The 7132-nt window shown below is 41.0% G+C and overlaps 1 long non-coding RNA gene across 1 annotated transcript; it reads right to left on the minus strand.

Annotated features, from left to right (window-relative positions):
- Positions 1-5047: 5047 nt before the first annotated feature.
- On the minus strand, positions 5048-6133 carry LOC139462265 (uncharacterized). The gene is made up of 3 exons (XR_011653019.1): positions 6034-6133; positions 5767-5862; positions 5048-5381 (listed from the first exon to the last, which is right to left on the minus strand). It is a non-coding gene; the product is annotated as an uncharacterized lncRNA (long non-coding RNA).
- Between the last annotated feature and the right edge of the window lie 999 nt (positions 6134-7132).

Below are 7132 nucleotides of genomic sequence, written 5' to 3' on the forward strand. Positions count from 1 at the left end.
GACACTTACAAGGCCAAGGTTGTCCATTAGGGGCCCTCTCAAAGGGGCTTCACCACGACATGACTTCCTGTGCATAATTTGTTGCGTCCCTTAGGCACGCCAAAAACCTATGATTGTGGGTTCGAATCCCGATTTGCCCCTATTATGTTTCTAGGTTTGTCAGCACCATACCCGTGCTCGTGGGTTTCGCCGAAGTGGTAAACGTCTAAGACCTGCATCACTTCGGTCTTTCCTTCTAGATTAAGCTGACATGCCGTGAATATAACTGGAATAATGTTAAAAGCAGCGTTAAATCCAACTCACTCTCTATCGTTTGCGTGGCAGCTATCAGCACACTGCAACACAGACAATCAATCTATGATGATTTAATATACGATGTATGATACGTTTGAAGCATGCATTGTAGAAATTGTTACTGAATCTATATAAACTACACACTATTTACAATGTTTGACGTCCGCCCGGAGAGCGGAAGGTCCGGGGTTCGATCCCCGACCGCGTCATACCAAAAGACGTTAAAAGATGGTACTTGTTGTAACCCTGTCTGGCGCTCGCGATCGGCATCAAGGGGCTAAAACAAGGACTGGTCGGCTCGGAGTCAGTATACTGTGTCTGAGTTGGGTATTCATGTTAAACTGCGGCATGGTATCTCAGTGAGCTAGCACTATAAATCGGCATCAGTCCGGACTAGTACAAGCAGCCACACAAACACACACACGTATTGGACGTCGCTATATAAGTGCAATAATCTTGGACGCGACGTTAAACCCCATTTCACCTCACCTACAATGTTTGACATTGCATACAAATCCTTTATTTACACAATTATAAGAATCTACACATTCCCTCAAACATTCAATCACAGAAATATAGAAAAATGATGAGAAGCATATATAATGTTTACTGAGCCTTATTTCATAACAAACTTAGCAATATGGCAACACGATCACAGTACCATTGATAAGCATTTTAAAGATACTGAAATAACATTACACATAACTCAGAAAACATTAGTTATATTATTATACAAATGCATTCATAAATATCAGCTCGTAATTTTATATAATTAACCTTCACTATCGAATTATTTATCCCAAAATCTGTCCAAGTCCAACATGCTGTCTGACTTCCAAAGTGGTGCTGTGTCAAGGGCAAGATGGAAAAAAGCACAGTTTGAACAAGCCCCTGAAAACAAGGCTTAGGTTAGAACGGGAGAAGAACCAATGACACAATCATTGACAAACCCAACCATCCTTTACTTTATAAGTAAACTAGTCCAAGATTAGCAGTATGTGGTTTCGTTAAAAGGTTAATCGGAATACTGGTAAATATCGATGAATCACTACTTTTTGTTTGTTTGATTAGGTACGATATTGGTATAACTTCTACACTTTGAAAGAGGAATATTATTGGCCCGCAAATATTGTGCGTTGCCTGTACCTAAAGTATGTTGTTCTCTATCCCAGCACTTGCTGCATGTCCTGCCCAATCGGTAGCACCCGTCATGGCTGTTACCATGTCCTGCCCTATCGGAAACACCCACCATGTGTGTGAGCATGTCCTGCCCTATCGGAAACACCCGTCATGTGTGTGAGCATGTCCTTCCCTATCGGAAACACCCGTCATGTGTGTGAGCATGTGCTGCTCTATCGGAAACACATGTCATGGCTGTTACCATGCCGTGCCCTATCGGAAGCACCCGTCATCTGTGAGATCATGTCCCGCCCTATCGGAAGCACCCGTCATGGGTATGACCATGTCCTGCCCAATCTGTAGCACCCGTCATGTGCGTGACTATGTCCTGACCTATCGGAAGCACCCGTCATGTGTGTGACCATGTCCTCCCCAATCTGTAGCACCCGTCATGTGTGTGACCGTGTCCTGACCTATCGGAAGCACCCGTCATGTGCGTGACTATGTCCTGACCTATCGGAATCACCCGTCATGTGTGTGACCATGTCCTCCCCAATCTGTAGCACCCGTCATTTGTGTGACCGTGTCCTGACCTATCGGAATCACCCGTCATGTGTGTGACCATGTCCTCCCCAATCTGTAGCACCCATCATGTGTGTGACCGTGTCCTGACCTATCGGAAGCACCCGTCATGTGCGTGACTATGTCCTGACCTATCGGAATCACCCTTTTTGTGTGTGACCATGTCCTCCCCAATCTGTAGCATCCGTCATTTGTGTGACCGTGTCCTGACCTATCGGAAGCACCCGTCATGTGCATGACCATGTCCTGACCTATCGGAATCACCCGTCATGTGTGTGACCATGTCCTCCCAAATCTGTAGCACCCGTCACGGGTGTGAGCATGTCCTGCCCAATCGGAGTTACCCATCATGGTTGTGACCATGTACTGCCCAATCAGAAGCACCCATCATGGTTGTGACCATGTCCTGCCCAATCAGAAGCAGCTATCAGGGTTGTGACCATGTCCTGTCCTATCGATATCACACATCATATGTGTGACCATGTCCCGCCCTATCGGTAGCAACCGTCATCTGTGTGACCATGTACTGTTATTCGATATCACCGATCATGTGTGTGACGATGTCCTCCCCGATCGGTAGCACCCGTCATGTGTGTGACCATGTCCCGCCTGTTAGGTAACTCCCATGATATGTGTCACCATGTCCTGCCCTATCGGTATCCCTTGTCAAGTATGTGAGCAGGTCCTTAGAGTACCGTTTCCAATCTTATCGTCCTTCTAGATCGTTGACGGTCATGACATCTACTGGCATACGTCACTACTGGTTGTTATTTTGTTCTCAATACGTTCAAAGTATCATACAACTATTACTAGACGCTAATACATCTTGTAATGCTGGCAATTGTAACTTATTTCGGAGTATCCTCTACTTTTTATGAAGTGGAAAGATCACTCAAGATGACCACAAATGTGGCCGGGTCAAGTTACCATATTTAATAAGGAGGGTTCAAATCAATATCCCCGAGGCTACTCTGCAATCAACAAACAAATCAACAACTTCTCTTTTTTTAAATCATCTGTATTGCATGAATGTATAATGTCACGTTGTGTAGGTATCTAATATTTTGACAAAATCCGTGTAGCTAACTGTACATATTCGCATGTGACTATCCTACGGTGGAGCCCTGTGTACTAAAATTATCCATACAAATTAGCATTATATAAAAGTTTTCGTTAATAAAACATTCACCTAAGTAATAACTTTCAAATAATCGATTAATAATTTCTGCCTATTTGAAAGAAATCAGTGAAATAATCATACGATTAACTTCATCGATTAACGAAATTGTACTGACATTATTTTCCTGATCTGATGTGTTGGTGTGACGGGTACTGGTGGGTGATCTCCACTGAATTAAGAGGAAGCTCAAACTAAGTAAACCATCGCAACCGACACAGTGGATACTCTAGATCTTCTCCATGAGTAATTCCAGTAAGGGCAGCCACAAGGCCTCTGCTCCAACCTTCAATGTTAGTATAGTTCACATGCAGTTCGGTCTCAGCACAACGACACTTTCCTTTAACAGGGACTAGCCTGAAATAAAAATCCAAGATGTCCAAACAATGTATGTTAAGTTTGGGGATTTCATGTTCACATTTTAAGAATCCCCTTGTCACCTTACTCACAAACATAATGGGGGCACGGATGAACAGTGGTCTAAGGCGCTGCAGTTCGTCCCTTGTGCACGCCAGAAATCTATGTTTGTGGGTTCGAATCCCGGTTCGCCACGATTATGTTTCTAGGTTTGTCAGCACCATACCCGTGCTCGTCGGTTTCTCGAAGTGGTTAACGTGATCACTTCGGACTTTCCTCCCACATTAAGCTGACACGCCCTGATATAACTGGAATGTTGTTAAAAGCGACGTTAAACCCAACTCACTCACGCAAACATAATCTCCTATAGACGTAGGGAATGAAGAAATATGGTTCACTCAAAGTAGATATTGCACAGAGATTATGCAGGCATTGGCCATCACTGCCCTGTGAACCTTGCTTGTGTTTCTCATCACTAACATATGCACTTTGAACTATTATTGTGTTATCCATCACTGACAGATGAAAGTTTACCAAAATTGTCTACCACACTTCAAAGTACATCCTACATATTGGACAATGAAGACATATCTCTGAATTATGTGGGGGTATAGTTGCTACTGTCACTTTAAATGCAAAGGATACCAAGTATTCAGCACTGAATGAATTAGGTATTGCAGTGGAAGGTGAAAGATAACTAAAACTAGTTGTGTGACTTCTGTTAGGTAAGCTAACACAATTATGCCTATTTCCACGTACCTGGACAAAATAGCGCAATATATATATTATTATATACTTACATTACAATATATTCACATTTAGGATAATTTTAAACACATGTACAGAGTTCTGTTAGAATGCATTATATTTTTACATAGTCTCTCATAACTCCGGAAGGAGTTGCTTGTATATTTATATGTTATGATTTTTATGCTACTTATTTCTGTATTTATACAGGGTGATAGTAAAATTAACCACCCAACTGTCGGCCTGTCTGTCTCCCATCATTAATTTTAGGGTATATGTATCTAAATACTGTATGACATTCAGATGACATCATTAAGCATGGGCGTACAGTAGGAGATCAGCTAATGCCACGTGACGTTGGTTGTGAAGAAGAGGTTGAGGTCGTGGGTCACGATACTCATCGATGGTGAATGACTTTGGGCGTGTTGATGATGCAGACATGCCAATCATAAACAAGATAAATTTGGAATTCGGATACACAGTATGCAAGAATAGTGAATATGCAACGTCTACCCCAGAGAATAATTTGTTTCGATTGTTGCCAGAAACAGATTTCAATGGGCGTAAAAGGCGAGAGAGCAGTGAACATTACATGAATGGATCATAAATAATCAATAATGATTTCTGTCCACTAGCAGAAACATCAGCCCTGAGTAGACAAATAATGCATATGTCTTCATTTAACTAATGTGGTAAATGAATATCTAATTTGTAAACGAACATTTATTTCACAATATTAACCATAATTAGGAAGCTGGTTTTAAGGATAAATACAACAGATTTCGTATGTGTCAAATAAATTATCAAATAATTTTAACAAAGAGTTGGACAATATCATGATCAATGAACAGTTTACATTCACACACAAAACAACATACAGGTGATACGTATCCTGATACGTATATTCTTACGGCTGTTGATCATCCATTCAGCGTGAATATTATAAGTAAGTAAAATCTTGGGATATTTGATTTTTATTGCAGATGGATGACAACTGTATGTTAAAGTTGAGATCAGGACAGAGTGTCTGTGTGTAAGGTGGAAGTAAACACTAGGTAGTAGCAGAATGGTGCAGAAGATGTGCGTTGATGTCCTTGACGTTGAGCTGAAATAACAATGAGAGGGATGCAGAGTAATGCGATTAATGAAATGCCCTATTTTGAATGAAGAAATTCATTTTTATATAATTTCTCCCAAAACAGAATATACTTCACTGAACATAATCCCCCTTGACACAAGAGAAACCATAAACGAGCAATGAACATACATATGTCAATCTCAAATCAACGCCTTGTATAATGGGTAAATCTTCGAGGTAAAGCCCCCTGTGTATTGGTGTATGTATACAAACTTTCAAATAATCCAATCATAATTCCTGCCTATGAACTTGATCGATTGACGAAATTACACTGACATTATTATCCCGATCTGATGTGTTTACGGGTACTGATGGGTGATCTCCCCTGAATTAAGAGGAAGCTCAAACTAACCATTGCAGCCGACACAGTGGACACTCTTCTCCGTGAGTAATTCCAGGACACTGACAGTAAGGGCAGCCACCAGGCCTTCCTGCTCCATATAGCAACCTTCAGTGTTACATATAGTTCATGATCACATACAGTTCGGTCTCAGCACAACGACAGTTTTCTTTAACAGGGCCTTGCTTTGAATAAAGATCTAAGATGTCCAAGCAAGGTATGTTAAGTTTGGAGATTTCATGTTTGCATTTTAAGAATCACCTTGAATTGTCACCTTACTCTCAAATATAATCGGGGGCACGGATGGACCAGTCGTCTAAGGCGCCGCAGTACGCTGTGCAGAGTTGTGTCCCTTGAGCACGGAGTAAAAAGAGGAAATTGCGTCAGACATAATTTTGGTCACTGATTTAGAATTTGTGGTGTGTGGATAGTTCTTTGTGACTCTCACTCTTCATGTACAGATCTAAATACAAAATAGATTAGGCGGATTCACTTGCCTCTTTTATTTCTACTTTAAGTGGGTAAATAAATGGAATGGAATTGGCTACTTGGCTATTATTGAACAATTAGATAATAATAATCATCATAATATTACCCGTCTATTCGTATTCGTTTGGTGCTGTTGATTGGACGAAACAAGAAATTCAGGATATTGACACCCTTAGACATATAAATGAGTTAAAATTTTAATGCATCGGCATTATTTCAGCCATATAGCGACCCCTCACATGAAGAATCATCACGTCAGACAACAGATCGCACCACCCGCGGTGTTCCCTCAATCGCTTATATTTGCCAATTATAATGGGAGGGAGTGGTTTGATTAATGGTGGAGGCTCTTTATGATAGGATTGTTTTGTGCACTTTTGCACATATTTATTGGTCTGATGATCCTCTTGTGAAGCATGTCATGATGAAAACAAGGCATTTCACAGTTTCCTTAAACGAACCAAGGATATTGGACATAATTTCAATGTTACTGTTGATTTCGTTGGTAGTTATGTGCTGCTGGATGATACTGAAATGAGTGTCAACCAAGCGAGGTGTCATATAATATCCCAGACTCATACGTTATCTGAACGACCACTGCACCTAGTTTATATGCAGTATGTTGAGAGGATCAGCAACCGTGCAGATTCCTTCGCATGGAAGAAGTCGGCGGGCCTAAAAAGCCGAAATGCTCAGGGCCAATCACTTCCCACTCGAAAACGTTATCTGTGTCCAATATTTTTTCACACATTGTGTAATCAGCAACATACAGTCAAGTGAATCAGTCATACAGTCAGTAACAGTACTACTGTGTTAAACGTTGCTTGATTAGAAAACATATTCCACTAACAATGTAACATAACAATATGAATATTTTCTTTTTCCATTT

Source organism: Haliotis cracherodii, unplaced genomic scaffold (assembly GCF_022045235.1).
Source record: "Haliotis cracherodii isolate W230 unplaced genomic scaffold, xgHalCrac1.p SCAF_15, whole genome shotgun sequence".
Taxonomy (NCBI): domain Eukaryota; kingdom Metazoa; phylum Mollusca; class Gastropoda; order Lepetellida; family Haliotidae; genus Haliotis; species Haliotis cracherodii.